The following is a 20,022-nucleotide window of genomic DNA, read 5'->3' as shown; positions in this document are numbered from 1 at the left end:
ACGAGGGAGCACACCCATCTGGCAACCCATAAGCCGTTCAAAAATGAAGAACTCCAGGGACACCTGGGTGGCTCAGCGGTTGAGTGTCTGCCTTTGGCTTAGGTTGTGATCCTGGGATCCTGGGACCAACTCCCACATCGGGCTCTCCACAGGGAGCCTTCTTCTCCCTCTGCCTGTGTCTCTGTCTTTCTCTGTGTCTCTCATGAATAAATAATAAAATAAAAATCTTTCAAGAAAAAGAAAAAAAGAATCAAGAACTCCATAGGCAAGCCTTCCCACGGCTGGCCTTGAACCCCTCCTACTTGCTGAATAGCCAGGAAGGGCCCACAGACCCTGGAGCAGACGAGGTCCACCAATGCTACCTCTCACCCCCCCCAACATACGTGTAGCTCTCACACCTCACATCCCATCCATCCATCAGCAAATCTTATCAGCTCTCCCTTCAAAATTTATCAAGAATTTGGCTGCTTTTCACTAGCTCCATCACCAGTACACTGGTCACAACCACCTGCCAACTGGTCTTACTAATTCTGCCTCTGCTCCTGCCCACTCCCCAACAGTATTCTCATATTAAAAAATAATAATAATAAGTGAGATCATGTCCATACAGAGTCCAAATGTGAAGTCCTCACAAGGGCCTGCAGGGCCCTATGTAAGCTGGATCCCAACACACACACACCCCCATTGCCTATCGCGGTTAGGCGATGACCCCCTTAGTCCTCTCCTGCTCATTCACGCTGTAACAGCGGCAACAGGCTCCTTTCATTCCTTGAACACACCAGACATGTCTGGGCACACTTGAAACTCAGGACCTCTGCGCTTCTCCTGCCTCGACCTGGACCGCTCTCTCCCAGAAAGGCATCTGGCTTCCTCCCTTACTTCCTTCCTGTCTTTGTGAAATGTATCCTCAGAGAAATCCTCCTTGATCACCCAATGGGAATCACAGTCCCACCCCCAACCCCAACCCCAAGATGCACTACTACTACTGCCCTTCCTTCATTTCTCCCCAAAACACGAATCACCATCAGACATGCTGCACATTACGTCAGACTTCGCACACACTAGAAGGTAAGCTCTATGAGGGCAGGAATTCAGGATCTAAAACTGAAACAGGCACACAGCTGGGTGGTAAAAAAAAATCACTTATTGAATAAATTAGTCCCCTTCTATCTATCTGCCCTGGAGAATCTTAGATGATTCCCTTTTTTCTTCTTTCCATTCCTCATTTTCAGCACCTTTATCTTTTACCCTAACTTCATCCTCATTCCCTCATGCTTAATAGATTGTTTCTTCCCTTCTCACTCTACATCTTCCCTTCCCTCCTTTCTTTTATTATCTACAAGTGGTTTTTTTTGCTTTGTTTTTTTAAGATTGTATTTATTTATTCATGAGAGACACACAGAAGAGAGGCAGAGACATAGGCAGAGGGAGAAGCAGGCTCCCTGCAGGGAACCTGATGCAAGACTCGATCCCAGGACCCCCGGGATCACGACCTAAGCTGAAGGCAGACGCTCAACCACTGAGCCACCCAGGTGTCCCTATTATCTGCAAATGTTTATTAAATAGATTTATCCATCTAAAAAGAGGCCTTTTTAAATTACTGCTTCTACGAAATCCTGACTCCATTGTCAAATACATAAAGAATCCAAGAGTTTGCAACAATATCTTTCTTAAAAGAAACTCACTGATCACCTTGAAAGGCATAATATGGAATCAATTCATTATTCTAGTCAATAAAAGAAAAGAACCAAGTCATTATTTGACTATTACATACAAACCATACCTCGAAGTAATTTTTTTAAAAGACTGAAATAAAGTTCTTTATAAAAACATTCCAGGTTAAAAAAAGAAAAAAATTCCAGGTTAAAAAAGAAAGTGCAGAAGAAATGACAGAATGAGATTATCACTTTTTTGTAAACATTTTTTTACAGTTTTTACACTTTTTTCTATAGGGTTAAATGAAAAATGATGTAGCCATCCACTCTGGATTGTCAGTGGCTGCTGAAGCCACGAGAGACAAAGTGGCTAGGGCCCTAAAGAGGAGGATCAGATTCAAGGCACCTGCCAATAGTCACACTTCAAGAAGATACAAAATATGTCACCTGATGAAGTTGCATTATCATGCATGAAACGCTGTTGCCCAAAACTAGGAACCAAAATCTAATAAAGCCTTTAGTTTATAGGACATTTTAGAAACCATAAAACATGTTTAATGACAACACAGGCCGCAAAGTCTGCATTATGAGCAACTCCACGGGACAAAAGAGCCAGCTTCTTGACCAAACACATTGCAAGAGAGAACAAAACAGGGACAGGAAACCCACATATTAAAAGGGGCTTAAGAGACACTATCAACCAAATGCCATATGTGGACTCTGTTTCAGTTTTTTGATGACTCAGAGGGATTTTTAACTGTGAAAAAATATTTTATCAGACAATCAGGGAAATCTGAATGTGAGCATTCAGTGATATTAAGAAATGAATTATTATTTTTATGTGATAACAGCGTGTTGATGTGTAACTAAAAGAACTCTGTCTTTTCAGAGTCGTAGTAAAATATTTATAAATAAATCTGATTTTCTTCTTAAATCCACATCTTAAAATTCTTCTTCAAGCAAAGGACTTTGGTTGTTCTGATCCTATAGAACTCACTGCTTTTCAAAGGTACCCATAAATGAGGTGAGGCCAGAAAGAATAGGCAGCGAAAATCAACGAAGCACCCGGCACAGATTTAGGGCTATATGGCAAATAAATAAATGAAACAGCAAATATATTTATATACCCTTGATGCACCTGGAAAGTCCTTCAAAGCGTATAGGAGAATATAAACTGCTCACCATGTGGAGGTCAGGCTTCTGATAATGTGAATATCTGGAACACAGCCATCTGGAAATTAAAAAAGAAAAATACTTCTGAGTGACAAAGCTTTCACAAAGCCCATGCACTTTTCTCCATGAAAGAAAAAGAAGAATTTTATTTATAAAACTGTATCCAACAAGGCATCGTTAAGAAGGAACAGCAGAGGCAAAAAGCAGAGCACTCAGAATTAGGAGCAGGGGAGCAGAGCCATCCAGGAGTTTGTAACAAAGACAGGGTCCACACAGACTCAACCCCTGGGGGCATCACCCCAACACAGCTTCTACAGTAACAACATGGTCCCCAAGTCCTCAACATGGTACCAACCAGGCTCAGAATCCTATGAAAGAAAGCAAGAAGGTCAGGGACACCTGCGTGGCTCAGTGGTTGAGTATCTGCCTTTGGCTCAGGATTTGATCCCCGGGTCCTGGGATCGAGTCCCACATTGGGCCCCCCTCAGGGAGCCTGCTTCTTCCTCTGCCTGTGTCTCTGCCTCTCATGAATAAATAAATAAAATCTTTAAAAAAATAAAGAAAGAGGGTCAATATCGATACCACTTTAAAATTATTTTCATTAAGATGGTTAAAATTTAAGAAGCTCCTTTATTCCCTTCATGAGAGAGGAAACAGGTTCCAAGGAAAAGCAAAACTGACATCAAAGAGCAAAAATGAAGGTGAGTCTTGAGCTTGAGATCGAGGCAGGGCTCGGTAGCAAGGAGCACCAGCCCACGAGCAGCTGAGTGGGCTCCTCGCAGCAGTGCCCACCTGCCTCTCAACATTGACTGGGCTGGCCTCCGAGTCCTGGAGGAGTGCAAACAGTTCCAAGGTTTTAGGGGGCATAATGTTTTAAAAAAAAAATATGGTCTGGAAGACTTTATTCCAGGCTATTGCAATAGAGGACAGATGGAGCTTGACCTCGAAAGCAGCAAAGACACCTGGGGATTTCTAACAAACAAGCAGAGCAAGGGGGTCACCAGTCACAGGACACATCAAGGGGGCGGGGGGAAGAGTTCTTACTAATCCAACAGGAAATAGGATTCCTGACTGAAGGCAGCCCAAGGTGACCCGATGTCACCTACCGAGGTAATGACATGCCAAGCGTGGGGCATTGCCTCTAAACTCACTTAGCAGGATTCTTGCTAAAATGGGCCTGGGCTCGCCAAAGGCAGGGCACGGACCATGCAAGGTCTGGGTCTAATCAAAAAGGGGGCTCAGAGGACCCTGAACAAAGTTTGCTTAAGGAGTCATTGTCGGGATCCCTGGGTGGCGCAGCGGTTTGGCGCCTGCCTTTGGCCCAGGGCGCGATCCTGGAGACCCAGGATCGAATCCCCCATCAGGCTCCCGGTGCATGGAGCCTGCTTCTTCCTCCGCCTGTGTCTCTGCCTCTCTCTCTCTCTCTCTCTGTGACTATCATAAATAAATTTAAAAAAAAAAAATTAAAAAAAAAAAAAGGAGTCATTGTCAGTGACGGTGACCCCGCCTTAGGATAGAGATGCTGACACCCAGAGATAGTATTAGAGGACACAACGTGGAAGCGGGACCCAGAAGCAGATCCCAGATCCCCCGAGATCCGAGCTGGGTGGTGTCAATTACACCTCCTGCTGCCTCACCGTACCTTATACTGCAGGACACTTACTCATTTCTCAGCTGCTTCCCCCCATGCAAGTTCTCTGTTTTGCAAAACCTAGAAATGCCCATTCCTACACACCCCACTATCATATAAGAGACAAGTACCTTTGAACACAGCTCCATGTGAGTAATTTATATATAATTCCTTGATACTGAGGACAATTGATTCACCATTATGGCGTAATGAAGCCTTTCAAAGTCATCTTGGAATAACAGGCATACAAATAAAATAGGAAAAGAAAAACAAAAACCCTAAAAGCCTGGATTTAAAAGCATCTGAGTGAAAGCAGGAAGCTTCCAATCATGAACAGGATTATAAAACCTCCATAGTACAAGCTAAGCAATTTCCCATGATGCCGGATTCCCCCAAGGAGAGCATTTAAGGATGACAAAGCTGCTCCTTTTGCAATCTCAGAAGTTCCATCTACTGGATAAAAGGTACTTAAGAATCTGAAGGGTCACCTGCTAAATATTCTCTGGTTACGTCCCATCTTTTTCCACTGGGAGCTGTGCCCTGGGAGGCTGACCTCTGTGGCCTCTAACAACCTAGCTCCCTTGCCCTCTGGCCAGTTGGGAGGTGACAGTAGAAGCCAGGAGAGGAGGAGGGTAAGAAGGAAGGAGCAGAAATCCCCCTGCTTTCTCCCCGCAGGGTCACCTGGAGGTCTCTCTACCACAGGTCACAGCTTCGCTCAAGAACCCTCTCCCCCTTATCCTTAGTTCTAGGTGCTGGAGGGTGCCATAGACTGTGGCCCCCCAAATTCATTAGTTTGAAACCTGACCTCCAATATAATAGCATTAGGAGGTGAAACCTTGGGGGGTAATTAGGGGGTGTGAATATGGAGGGTAGGATATGGCTAAAGAGGCTCTGGGTGTTAGGAGGGTGCCAACAAAAATCCAGAATTTCTATCCAGAATTGCATATAAATGTACATGTCTTTTTCTGAAAAGCTTAACTCACACAGAAAAAGGTCAAAAATGTAGTTGCGTTCTCAAAAGTGGACCCCAAAACGCAGAGCCAATGCTGTGAGAGAAACACAGCGTAGAAACAGCCTCCATGTGGCCAGGTACACTGGGTACCTGCGTGGGCTGCATGAGCAGAAACACAACCTCTTCCCCCCACCAAGGGCCGGGCTGGAAGAGGACCCACCGCACCGCTACCCGCCACCACCCACTCCTCGGAGGCAGCTGGGATGGTGTGTTCCCACCAAGCACTCACAGCTCCCTCCCAACAGCCAAGTGACATTTCAAAAGCTCATCAGCCCAGCAGGTGTTCAGATGCACGAGCACAAGCAAAAACAGTAACAGGGCTGTGGAAAATCTCATCTTTTTGTTCTGAAAAGCTCAAGACACTGAGGCACGGGAGAGTGTGGGGGCAGATAAGCAGGAGGGAAAAAGCACTAGACTAGCAAAGCTGCCACCCCATCCCAGGGGCCGGGGAGAGCACCCCTACGGGGAGTGAGCCCTTCCCTTAGTGGGCCCCTCCCCTGCTGTGTGAGCCAGGATGGTGGCTGGCCCTCGCCCGGGGCCAGGGCTGCCCCTTTGCCACATGGCGACCACCGTTCAGTAGGAACCTCATAGGGTTGCTGTGGGGCTCAATGAGAAAATGTGCATCCAAGACTCAGAATGCCTTCCAGGGAGATTTAGAATCCATACCAGAGCTCTTCTTAATTTTCTTCACTCCTAAGATGGTCCTGGCTACATATGAACAGAAGCCTATGAAAGACTGATAAAATCAATCTCCAGGGGCACCTGGGTGGCTCAGTGGTTGAGCATCTGCCTTTGACTCAGCTCATGATCTCCGGTCCTGGAATTGAGTCCCAGGTCTGGCTCCCTGCTCAACGGGGAGTCTGCTTCTCCCTCTGCCCCTTCCCATTTGCTCATGCTCCCTCTTCCTCTCTCTCTCTCTCTCTCTCTCAAATAAATAAAATCTTTAAAAAAAAAATCATCCTCCAATTCCACACCACAGAAGATGCCAAAAAAAGTGACAAGCCACAGGGGCAAGGGTACCTGCCCGGCACCACACAGCCTCTAACCCACACACGGCCCCGTGACTGTGTCCATCCCCTATGCCACCATCCCTTCACCAGCTGCACCAGGGGTCTTAGCTCAGAGGCAGAGACCACTCTGATTAAGAGCCCCACTCGGTGAGCACTGGGTGTTATGCTACATGTTGGCAAACTGAACTCCAATAAAAAAAAATTAATTAAATTAAAAATAAGTAAAAGCATAATAGAACTTGGAAAAGGGGGATAAAAAAAAAAAGAGCCCCACTCGGGAGTCCAATGGCCTCTCCTGACCTGTGGCCCTGTCATGTACTGACTGGGTGGCTTTGGGCAAGTTATACTACCCTTCTGACTTAGTTTCCTCATTTATAATCATAGTTGTAGTAGCTCTTTCTGTGAGGATTAAAAAAATTCATGCCAAGTTCTTAAAATAGTGCCTGGCATACAGTAGTAACTCAATAAATGCTGACTGTAGTATTGCCCCACACATTTAAGCTGGTTTCCAAGGCCCATCAAATAAGGAGGCATCTGTGCTCCGAAGAGCAGCCAAACACTAGCTCCACCAACCCACGAGCCAAGCACCATATGTCCTTGATTCGAAGCTGTGTTTTGTATGTTAATGTTCCTAAAATTACAATACACGTGCACATTTAACGCTGCCGATTTTCTCATCTGTAAAATGAGGACTACAGCATCCACCCAATGGGACTGATAGAAAACTCACGATTAATTTATGCAAAACACTTTGGACGGGGCTTGGTGTCAGAAATGGTTCTCTGCAGATATTATCATCATCAGGACATTAAGTCATCGGAGCTGCTGCAGGCCTTCCCACTCTAGCCAAATGTGAAGAGTCTTCGACAGTCTTCCTTGATACAGGGATCACCTGATCCCCTGTACCCAAAGATGCTGTGGCTTGGGGCTGCAAAGTGAAAAGTCAAACCCTCGTACACAGCACGGCTGCTGGGTTTTTACCATTCTATGGGCTTCCTGGAACTAGGTACTTAGAGGAATTGTTTAGTTGTCAAACTAGGGGCTCCTGGGGGCTCAGTTGGTTAAGCATCTGCCTTCAGCTCAGGTCAGACGGGGTTCTGGAATCAAGCCCTGCATTGGGCTCCCTGCTCAGCGGGGAGCCTCCTTCTCCTTTTCTCTCTGCCTGTCCCCTTGTGCTTGTGCACGCGCTCACGCTCCCTCTCAAATAAATAAATAAATAAATAAATAAATAAATAAATAAATAAATAAATAAAATCTTAAAAAGAAGTAGTAGAAGTAGTAATAACAGTAGCAGTTGTTGTTGTTATTGGTTCCTGGGTTTTTTTTTTTTTTAAGTTTTTTGCCCTCACAGTAACTTGCAGGTCATGATGCTGGTTTCTTGGTGGCCTCTAGAGGACAGCTGGCCTCCCATCAGTTGGAGAGGACCCCTATGGAAGGTGGACCTTGAGCAGAGGTGCTAAAAGGCAACTCTCAGAATGGAGAAACGGTAGCAGGAAGGGCAACCAGTTCAGCCAAAGATTAAGGAATGAGCCATGAATCTAGGCAATGAGCATATCATTGGCCTCTACTGTCCAAAACAAGGTCCAAAGCAAGTTCCATCAAACCAAAGTATTTTCCCTTCATCTTACATCTTAGCTGCTTCCTCTCTGCACTGGAGGCAAGTAGGATGCTGAACAGGCAAGGGAATAGCCAGTGAAGGGTGGGCCCCTATGAGCACGGGGGCTGGGTCAGATCACCTGGATTCAAATCCCGGTGGCCCCAACTATTAGCCGTGTGACCTTGAGTCAGTGCCCCAACCACTCTGCACCTGTCAGATGAGGGTAGCAGTAGCTAACAGGCGAGTGGGGATTCAATAAATTAGTACATGTGAAGCTCTTGGAAAAGTGCCAGACACACAACAAGCAGTCATGAACCGTAGCCACGGTCATGCTAGATGGTACCCGCACCCCAGGAGCCTGGGAGGGGTAACGGGGTGAGTGATGCTGGCGGAAGGGGGGTTCTGGTCCAGCTTCCAGCAGCCAGGGACATGGGAACACACCTGGGGATGGATTCCAGTTGCAGCCCTCCACATACCAGCTGTCACACATGGCCTCAGAACCTCATCTCAACTTATGGGGTTTCGCTACCACACAGGGCTGTCGGAAGAAGTGAGAACGCATCACACAGGCAATTAAACACATGGGGCTTCTTGTCATCTCTCCTCCCTCCCCGGAGTGCAGAGAAGGCAACAAAAGCAAAACCTGAACCCATGGCCCACCCCGCTCAAAGGCCCCATGGACCGAGACCCCAGCCACCGCTACTGAGGTCCCCCCCCCGCTGACAAAACCAGGCAGAGGCCCTGTTCCCAGGAGGAGGTGAATAGGGCCTAAGAGTCTTCCAGCACCAAGAAGTCAGCCACTTCCCTCCAAGGGCCCAGAGACAGGAGTCCGGGGCAGTAAAACCCAGGAGGAAAGAGCAAAGGTCTGGATTCTAGAAGCACTGAGCCAAAACCGCCCGTTAGTTACGGGGAACACCTGACAACCGCTTCAGGAGCTGGAGCCTGCATCATTAGCAAGAAGGACTGGGGAAGGTCGTTCTTATATAAACGTCTGAGGGATAAAGAGAGTAGATAAATGTCAAAAACAATGCCTAAAACGGCTGCATACGGCTTGCTTACACAGCTCTTTCCTTCTTCAGACAAATGATAAAACATCCGCGCTTCTGAATATAAATCATCTTCAATTAAGACATTTCGGTTGGAAAGCACTTTTGGCAGGACAAACGAAGTATTTGCCACTGTTCTCCGACTTGGAGCTTTCAAGGTTGGCAGGGCGATTTATTTTTGTTGATTAAACAAAATACAAATGGAAAGGGCCTCGAAATTGATTAGCCAATTAAACTCAATGATTCTCAACAAAGAAATGTGCATTATTAGCTTTGCCAGAGTTATAAAAATGCCTCCCAGCTTTACTGCCGTTTTCAGGATTTACACCATCGATATTTGTGCTGACAGAAAGATTAAGTAAGGACTGGATTAGGCAAAATTTGTCTTCTCTTTTTGCTGGAACGGAAGGAAGAGAAACGATCAAGGGCTGGGGCCATTTCAGGGAGAGCATTTGCACAGCATTCGTAATTCTGGAAAGAATGATTCGGGTTGAGTGAGCCCTTGTCAGTCATCTTGTGTATTTGTTCCCTGGCAAATTACTGATTCCCTAATAGGGGCCAAGTTTGTTGAGACGACAACAACCATAAATATCCAAACTCTCCATTTTGCTCCTTTCACCTTCCAAGAGGAAGAGTGTCCAGAGAGGCAGCCGACCAAATGACGGGTGTCAGATGCTTCTGCAAATTCGATCGTCGGACAGAGGGGCACCATCCGCCTACGTCAGTCCAGAGCAAAGTGTTTCTGGACCGCAGCCCTAAGGTCCACACCACAGTCGCGATCCACTCACACACAACAGCCACACACACCCGGGGCGGCGGAACGCGGAGGTTTTTCCGGTGGTCAGAGCTCGAACGTTGCAGGCCGCTGTGCATTTTTAGACTTGATTGTACATAATTGTTAATCACTGACCCATTCTCCAACCCTCGTGGGCCGGAGCACGTTGCTAGGCAACCCATTTTGCTCTAGATACTTTCTGAAAGCCAGTGTGGCAACAACCAAGTGTCAACTAGGAGGACACTAACCGTGGGAGACAGGCGTTTCCTTAAAGCACGGCCGTCCCGTGCCTCTCCTGATGTTAGACACACATTTCCCATGTCTGACAACTTAGCAAAGACGCGCTCTCAGGTCGAGCTGGATGAAGCTGCCCTCGTAGCAGCTCGGTTTGGCAAGTCAGACGGTTCAACCTAGGAACTTAAAAGAGGTCCGCAAAGGCTGTGAAACAGAGGGATGATTTTCCTCCGCTGGCATCATCACAACTGTGCTTTGTATCAGGAACCCAGCATTCGCCCCGTCCGCACATTTCGGAAAACTCTTCTGATAAGCAGGAGTCAGCTGGCAGAGGCAATGTGCATCGTTTGTGCAAACCCCTGAGCAAGAAGTCACGTTTCTTTTTCCGTTTCGGACCCTTCGGAACCGATCTGGGTCTTGTAAACAGCCACACCGCCCTGCCTTGTCAAATGCTCCGAGCCGTGGGGAACGGGACCAGATTTATTCCTCCCAGTTCGAGAACGGGAATGCCAAAGGCCGTTCTAAGGAGGAGGACAGAACTGCCAAGTACGTGAAAGGAGTTCATTCAAGGGGAAGGAGGAGGGAAGGCAGGGTCGCTGGTATCACGAACACGAGGCTATTCCCGGGGAGCCCGTGAAATCTAATGACTCCCCGTCCAAGGCAGCTGGGAGCGCCGCAGTCAAGGGGCGCTGGAAAAAAATAATGACCCAATGTCAGCTCACGGAATGTCTCCAGGAGGTTTTTAGAATCTCGGTTGGAAGCTCCGAATAATGACCAGCTTAGGCGGTGCATACGAGTAGATGATTAACCTCATTAGGGAAGAATTGGTTAAAATTATTAGGTAAAGGGAGAATTCACAGGGAAGCCTAGATTTAAATGCTGCCCTTACCGAACAGGTTTGAATACCAAGGCAATTACCACTTTCTAGCAACCGAGATTAATTGTACCTAAAATTACGAGGTTACAGTTTATAAACTGGGCACTTGTAAACTTTATATTGGGCAAATGGCAAATTGTTGTGGCAAGAAGGCAACAGAAAGTTTAACGCCCCTGCCCAGATGAGCTTTATTAAAATATAAGCAGGCTGGTTAGTCTGGATTGGCTTTACCTGGCATGCTTATAATTAAAAATAAAAAAAAATTAAATGATACAGAAACACAGAAAGTTAAAAGGTGAAAGTTTTCTCTCCAACTGGTTTCCACCTTCCACCACCATCCAGAGGTAACCGCCAATTAGTTTGCTTTACTCTTTTACAAAAGTGGCATCCCTATGCGTAGCTCAGCATAAAGCATCCAATACGCTTGCTTTTCTTGCTCAACAGTACAACACAGAAGCTTGTTTTAAATAGAGTCCTCTGCAGCATCCAATTCACCAGCCGGTCTGTCCATGATTCCAGAATAAAGCTTCTCGGAGAGTAAGAGTGACCCTTCCTCTCTCAGAGGTAACAACAATTTAAAGACCATCAAAAGCAGAGTCAATTAGCCAACTCTCAAGAGCTCCAGGACACACTGCTAGAAGCCCAAGAAGAAAGAGAGACATTTTCAACTCTATAAATATGTCCACAGAAATTTAGCCTGGCACGAATGAAGCTCCCAAGAAGCAACCGGTTAAAACCACAAATGGGTGACTTGAGTTGGGAGCCCCAGAGGAGAGCTGTCTATACTGCCAAGAAGAAAAATGAAAAGAGAGAGGGAGGGGGGCCAATGAAATCAAGAAACATCAAAGACTGAATAAATATCAAGAACCAAGTGCTAAATTAAATTCTGAAGCTCAGTGCTACAAACTGGGAGAAGAATGTGATTTACACAGGGACATTGTGAACCCCCTGTGAAGGAAACTGTGAGCCTGCTGGGACCCAGCAACAACAGAGACAACGAACAACAACAACACTCTGATGACCGTTAGGACTATCACAGAAAAGCAGGGACTCACAGAACTGGTGTGTTCACCATGGATTCCACATTGCTCCAACTTGGAAATTACCAAGCTATATCTCACGCTGTGCATTCTTTACTCAAGAGAAGCAGCTGCAGACCTAAATTCTGAAGACCACAGTCCTAATCTAAGTTCTACAAATAGACTTTAAGAAAGTCACTTCCTCTCTCTAGATATCAGCTTTCTCGTCTATAAAGTCAGAAGACTTGACGAAAGGAACTCTAAAATCTGTAGCATGATTTATTTCTCAGATTCTGTTTAGTTAAAACTATGTTTATACGTGGATGGATGGATGATGGATAGATGGACAGATGGGCAGGTGGATGACGATGGATGGATGGATAGATGAGTGGATGGACAGATGGATGAGGGAATGGGAAGGAAGGAAGGAAGGAAGGATGGATGGATGGATGGATGGAGAGATACTGGGGAAGTGGATGGATGATGGATGGATGGACAAATGGACAGATGATGGGTGATGGATAGGTGGATGATGGATGGATGAATGGACAGATGACACATAGATGGGAGGCAGTGGTCTACTGAACGGAATTATACAGGCTGTGACCAACTGTTAGAGCTTTAGAAATTGAGGGGGCCTTCAACACCATGTTGGTAGCTTGGAATCAGTCACGGACGGTATATTTATACCACGGAAATAAATCAGACCTTTTTATTCACCCCACAGAGTCGGCTTACCAAAACATCACTGAAGAAAGAGAAGAAGGAAATGAAGAGTAGAAAGGAGTATCTGTATGCACACAGTCCTCCACGTGGGTGGCCTCCCACATCTCCATGTTGATACGCTTACTATTTTCTCTGCCTGCAACACCATTATTCAGCATGGCCTGAATAACCAGGACTTCTTACCCAAACTCAGCTCGAGTCTCACCTCTTTTAGGAAAGCCAACCCTCACCCTGTGTGAGCTACTGCCCTCCCGTCATGTATAATTCCCACAGCATGCTACAACTCCTTCCCTCTGCCCTCTCAGGTCACCCCTACAACATAGTGTAGCCCCTTAGCCAGCCCCTCTAGATTGTTGTCAATTCAGGACAGCAACTGTACTTTTTTTTTTTAAGATTTTATTTATTCATTCACGAGAGACACAGAGAGAGAGGCAGAGACATAGGCAAAGGGAGAAGCAGGCTCCATGCGGGGAAACCAATCCCAGGACCCTGGGACCATGACCTGAGCAAAGGCAGATACTCTACCACTGAGCCATCTGGGTGCCCTCCAACCATACATTTTAGCTCTGGGTGTTTAATGCTTTAGCACAAAGCCAGGCACATAATCACCATCCAATACAAATATTTTAAATTAAAGCAATGGTTTCAACTTAAGGCAGAAAAAAAGAATTGGCTGATAACAGGTTTAGGCTCAAAGAGCTACACTACTCTCTCCGGGGCATAAGTGGATAGTCAGAGATTTTTCGAGGGCTTAAGCTTTTCAAGTCCACTTTTCCTTAGATTGTGGCTTTCCATTAAATCAGTTAACCTACATTTATCACAAAACAGTGCAGTGTGTCACTGACCCACTTCGTTTCATTTCTTTGCCATTCAGTGACATCCACACGTCACTATGAATTGCATTTTTAAATAAGGAATTAAATATATTTGTCCTGGATTTACCCAAGCGAGCTCTGAGAGCACTGGGATTCACCCTCAGGTTCACTGCCTAATCTACTAAAGTGGCTTTCAGAAAACAGCTTACACTTTCTCATCCTTAGTTATCCAATCCATTAAATGAAGACAGGGCCTGGAAATAACGCAGACCAGAAGCCCCCATGCTGCCCTGTGCCAGAGCAAAGGCAGGCTCCCCGGACCTGACCTCAACAGGGCCAGCATTACTGCAAACAGAGCCGCACACAGCTGTGGCCTTTGGAAGAAAGGAAAGTATCTCAATCTGCCCAGGCGGCCTTACAAAGAACCACAGGCTGGGGGAGCTCACACCATGGAAGTGTGTTGTCTCACAGCTCTGGAGGCTGGACCCCCAGGAGCAAGTGTCAGCAGAGCTGGCTTCTGGCTTCTTCCTTGGCTTATAGTCAGCTGGCTCACCACGTGTCCTCACATGGCCCTGCCTCTGGACACAGGCATACAGAGAGGAACTCTGGTGTCTCTTCCTCTTCTTAATTTTTTTTAAATTTTATTTATTTATTTGAGAGAGAGTGAGCACAAGTGGGGGGGTGGGGTGTGGGGGGACCAAGGGAGAGGAAGAAGCAGACTCCCAGCTGAGCAGGGAGCCAGATGCAGGGCTCGATCCCAGGACCCTGAGATGATGTCCTGAGCGAATGAAGGCACACGCTTAACACCTGAGTCACCCGTGTGCCCAAAATGAACTACTTCTTAAGAAACCATCCTATGTCCAAACTACAGAACCAAAGAACACCATGGCTGCTGACTCACTAACTTAGCTGACAGAGACAACGACAAGATCTAAACTCACTGGAAATTTCTCCTAGATCTATACAAACATCTACCTGTACATTTAAATGCAACAAACAACGTAGCCACGCGCTGGGAAGACGGGTTCAGATGGGATTCACACTGGCTGGGTGACTGGAAGCTAAAGGAGACAACAGGGGCAGGCCGCTGCAAAAGAGAACAGAGAGAAATGCATGCTATGAAACCTAAGAATACATGTAGAGAGGGAGGCCTGGCTGCCTCAGACAGTGGAGCATGCAACTCTTGATCTCAGAGGTTGCAAGTTCGAGCCCCATGTTGGGGGGAGTGATTACTTAAAAATAAAATCTTTACAAAACAAAAAAAGAACACTTCTAGAGAATGGGAAGGTTAATGGTCAAAGCCCAGCTGGAATAATGGGATTAGTTATAGGAAATGAAAGCCATTTCAAGGGAGTCTGTAACAATCCGGAGAACAACCCCAAAAAGAAAGCAGCAAGAATCATGTGTGGTCTAAAAACAAAGCCCAAGGAACGAGTTTGAGCAAATGGCAAAATTTAACCTGAAAGAGAGGTATAGGGCAGACACAACAATGACCTTCAGACACTCCATGGCTATCATGCCAATGGTATTAGGTTGTCTTGCCTTATTCAGGGGTACAGATAGGGGTCCATAGGTCAGAGATGTTTTAAAAGGGATTCCTGGGGGCGCCTGCGGGGCTCAGATGGTTAAGCATCTGCCTTTGGCTCAGGTCACCATGCCAGGGTCCTGGGGTCCAGCCCCACATGGGGTTCCCTGCTCAGCGGGGAGCCTGCTTCTCCCTTTTCCTCTACCCCTTCCCTCTGCTTGTGCTCTCTCTCTCTCTCTCAAATAAATAAAACCTTTAAAAAATATAAAAATAAAAGCAGAGGGGTGGATTCCTGGGTGGCTCAGTGGTTTGGCGCCTGCATTCGGCCCAGAGTGTGACTCTGGAGTCCCTCGAGTCCCATGTCAGGCTCCCTACATGGAGTCTGCTTCTCCCTCTGCCTGTGTCTCTGCCTCTGTGTGTGTCTGTGTGTGTGTGTGTCTCTCATGAATAAATAAATAAAATCTTTAAATAAATATAAATATAAATATAAATATAAATATAAATATAAATATAAATAAATGGGATTTCTGGAAGAAAAAAAACAAAGGGAGGGAGGAGGAAATTCCTGCATTTAAGAAGAAAGTGAGTTGGGATGATCATCAGTGTCCTCTTCAGCTCAATAATAAAATCCAACCCAGAGTCCAAGAGGGGACCTGCTGCTAATCATGTATCTCGAGTGGAAATTCTGCTTTGCGCACAAACCTCAAGATCCAACCTCTTAGTCACCTGGGACTGGCATAAGGAAACCAAGAAAGGGCTTATTTTGTGTTCCCTGGACTAGGCCCCTTTGTTTCGTTAGTGCCCGTGATGGCTTGTGCTGGGAGGCGGGTGTGCGGGTGTGTGTGTGTATGTGTGTGTGTGCAGGGTGGGAGCCCGAAGCAGGCCAGAAGGCTGACACAACAAGGCAGGCTGACATTCAGGGGCACACCCACTTGCCAGCCCATGCGCATCTGGCATAGTTAGTTTCAGGCTTGCCAGTCCTTAGAGAAACCAGAAGCATCCACAGTCAAGGCCACCCCCGTGCTGAAAACACCGTGGGAGACCATGGCAGTGACCCAGAGCACTGTGCTCACCAGTATTTTTTTTTTTTCACCAGTACTTTAGAATAATAACAGGTAACATTCATCGAGCTACTACTGGGCCAGGCACTACGTGTACATAATCTAGAACCATCATCGTTAGGCTGGCAAAGAAGGTGTGATACCCACCTTACAATAAAGGTACAGAAGCTCAGAGACTGAATGAGCCACCCAAGGCCACACGGTTGGTTAATGAACAAGAATATGAACCCACAGGTATCTCCCAAAGCCATGGCCCTGGCATTACATATGCCACGCTGCCTTTCATGGCTCCTACATTTATAAAGAAGGAGGCGTTTTGCAAACATAATTGAACACAAATAGGACAACATGACAGGTCCCAAAGCAAATGGTGCTGCAGACCCCACCACCCTGGGGACAAACGCCCTCCCTCTCCTTTGTTGTGTGAAGTCTGAGCTCTCGAAAAGACAACTACACCACACGCTCCAACCCAAGAGTCAGTGAGTAAATGGCAGAGTGGGTCTTGTGCCAAGAAGTTGGAGCCGATTTATTTTAGTCTCAATGTTAAGACAGCCAGCACCAGGTTGAGGCTGAGAAATGCTCCTTCTAATTAAAACTTTTTATTTTCAAACACATGTCACAGTTTCAACATGGTGAGACTCACTCCTTGCTTTGTGGATGTCTAAGAGTAGAAGCAGCTGCTCTGTGACATTCACGTTGGGATCCCAAAGGGCAAAGATTCATTGCTCTATCCAAGGCAGCAGCGGTGTAGGTCCTGTGAGCACTCAAGAGAGCTGCCAACCCAGGACCAAGGGGAGACCACCCTGGATCTGGCTGAAACTTGGAAAGCCTTGGAAAAAAGGGAGTGAACCAATGCATTCCAGACTGCCAATCACCGCTGAACAATAACCCACCGAGCTGTGCCCCAACCACCTCTTCATGGCCCCCATGGCCTCCACCTGGAGGCTGCTAGGGCGAGGACTGTGTCTCTTTCTTCCCTACTTCATCGGAGGGCTTATACCCAACAGGTATGAGCTCAACACACCAAGACTTCGATACCTGCTTGTCAAGTTGACTGGGGCGGGCAGCTGTGGGTGGCCTCCAAACCCAGCTGCCTCCTGAGCAAGGACCTTTCTTGAACATCGACTCTTCTCAACCACGTGAAAATCAAGGAGAGACACAGAAAGGATGTGTGGAAGTCTGCAGGAGCGGAATATGCAGGTCTCCTTCATCCACCACTTTCCAGCTGGATAAACCCATTCAAGGCCCAGCGATTAAGCCAATCCCTGGAAGCCACAGCACGGTGCGTCCTGAAATTTCAGATTCCCAGGAAGGGGAGTCTATAAAGCATCAAGGATCCTGACTCCAGCCATGTCATCTTCACGTTCCAAGACGCCACCACCACCACCACCACCAAATAAGGGAGAAAGGCTAGCTCTAGAATTACAAGTCACAATTGACACCTGGCCCAAACCTCAAGTGACCATATTCTCTCTGGGGGACTCCAATAGCTGGGACTGCCTTAGGAACCTCAAAAAAGCCCCCACACCCCTAAAGACAGCCTGCGCTCTGTAGACAGCACACTCCTGAAAGGAAAGGGGTCCCAAGGATGATTCAGACAACAGTTATTGAGTGCTAACCATGAACATGGGTCGGATACTGGTCTAAGCACACTCGATCCTCAGAACACTCCTGAGAGGCAGGTGCTTCCATCATGCCCATTTTGCAGATGAGAACACTGAGCCTCGAAGAGGATAAGTGTCCCAGGCAAGGTCACACAGCTGATGAGTGCAGGTCACAGCTCTTCCCAGAGCCTGTCCTCTTAGCTCTGCCCAGGCCAGCCACCTAGCCACACAGAGGTTCGAGGTGCTCGAATTGGCTGACTGCCAGGATCATGCCCATCAACATCATTTAGGCCTTCGTAGGTTTAGAAATCAGCTGTCAGTCAATGGCACACCCCATCCATCTACTATCAGACTGGACCAACGACCATTTCCCATTTTGGATCATCCCAGGACAGAATGAAAACCCTTGCTGGTCAGTGACCTCAGAAAACTCATGTGCCCCCTGGAGGTTAGCTGTGCCACCACTGTCCCACCACTAAGTCCCCCGAGGGGAACCACAGGCAGGAGAAATGACCAGCTGGGCTGGGCCATCCTTCAGGATGAGGAGAGAGGCTAAGGCAGCTCCAGCAGCTCGGGCAGCCTGCAGGAGCAAGATTTATTAAACACTTCGTTTACATTTGACAAATATCCTGTGTCCTTAGGTGCCACCCTGGGCTCAGCTGTGCATTTTTGAACCAAGCAGTAGTGTTCCATCTGACTCCTCCTCGAACTCCTCCTTTTTTTTTTTTCCAAAAAGGTTCAAAAAGTTTACTCTTCCTGAAGTTTCTCTACTTTCCAAGTAAGACACAGAGAGAAGACTGATCCCCACCCCAGAAGTGGACCATTGCAGCCACAGTCCCCTCTTCAATCTACAGGCAGCCTGAGGCAGCCCAGAGAAGAGTTCTATAAAAAGTGGATACCACAGGTTGGCATGGCACCTCTGTAAACGGGGTTGGGTGTGTGGGCGTGGTGGTCAGGCAGGCATGTGTTCATGGATGTTAAAGCCTGACGACGAGCCCTGGCTTCGCTCACGGATGTGGTCCAGGAGCAGGTCAGTAGCTCAGCAGTCTGGCCCAGTGCAGGGAGGGCTCCGGCTATTACACTTTCCTCTGAGAGGGAATGAGCTGAGCCACCCTTCTTCATGGACCATTAGAACCCAGTAGTCTGGGGCACCTGGTGGCTCAGTGGTTGAGCGTCTGCCTTCAGCTCAGGGCATGATCCCAGGGTCCTGGGATCGAGTCCTACATCGGGATCCCCACAGGGAGTCTGCTTCTCCCTCTGCCTGTGTCTCAGCCCCTCATTCTGTGTCTCTCGTGAATAAATAAATAAAATCTTAAAAAAAAAAAAAAAAGAACCCAGTGGTCTTTGATTTGGGGGAGTTTGGGAGCAGAGCACTTTATGTGAAGCCGCCTTGCCCACAGCTTGAGACAAAAGGGGAGTGATGTCACTGCTCAGAGGACTTCCTGCTGTGTGGCCCGTTTCCCTGATAACTCACTGGGACCACAGGTGTCTCCCCCTGGAGTCAAGAAGGACAGGCAGTGCCCTGGCTGAGATGTGGTGACACACCCACGGGTAGATCTTCCCTTGGATTCATGCTACCGAGGACAGCTGGATCCTGCAGCTTCCCCCTTGAAACAAAACGCCTGCTATTCAGAGAGTCTGGGAACATGGTCAGGGAGAGCCTGTGCTTGACCCTTCAAGGGTGCTCATCCTGGTTGCCTACCAGTCTTGTTCAGCGTGGCCATGGGCAGCCCCAAGTGACAAATCCTGAGCAATCTAGTCCAGTGGTTCTCAAGCAAAGGCAATTTCGACAAGGTCTGGAGTTGGGGAGGTTCTACCAGCATCCAGGGGGTAGAGCCCTGCAATGCATGGCTCAGCCCCTTGAATGATAAAGTCATAGACCCAAAAGGTCAGTGGTGCCAAGGCTGAGAAGCCCTGTTCTAAGCGACCTGGGACAGACATCCTGCTTTCCTCTTCCTGAAAACTAAGGTCTTCAGCCCTACTTTACAGCTGGGCAAGAGGTCTGGCGGGTAGTGGTCAGTGTGATAGAGTTTGGTCACCGAGATATAAGGGAACACATGTCAAGAGACATCAATGTCGGACACCGGATGGAGCAATCCACTGAGATTTTTACAATCAGTTCTCAAACAACCACTACCTGCCCCAGAAAGATCACATACTGCTTAGAAGAGGAGCTGTGGCTTGAATTGATTGTCTGACCCCACATGGTGCATTAACTTGGAGAAAAAAATATAACGTGATACCTCTATTCTGTGTGGTCCTC

General features: G+C 47.3%; 1 protein-coding gene across 6 annotated transcripts in view; it reads right to left on the bottom strand.

The window, feature by feature from the left end:
* The window catches only part of TIAM1 (TIAM Rac1 associated GEF 1), a 474,570-nt gene that overhangs the window by 300,574 nt on the left and 153,974 nt on the right, over positions 1 to 20,022 (bottom strand). For all 6 annotated transcript variants that reach the window (XM_072740856.1, XM_072740854.1, XM_072740857.1 and 3 more), the window contains one exon: positions 2,838 to 2,886. The gene's annotated coding sequence lies outside the window, so the exon portion shown is untranslated. The remainder of the gene's footprint in view (positions 1 to 2,837; positions 2,887 to 20,022) is intronic.

This window comes from Vulpes vulpes, chromosome 15 (assembly GCF_048418805.1).
Source record: "Vulpes vulpes isolate BD-2025 chromosome 15, VulVul3, whole genome shotgun sequence".
NCBI classification, from domain to species: Eukaryota; Metazoa; Chordata; class Mammalia; order Carnivora; family Canidae; genus Vulpes; species Vulpes vulpes.
Note: the sequence above shows the minus strand (reverse complement) of the source record. Positions and strands in the feature narration are given on the sequence as shown.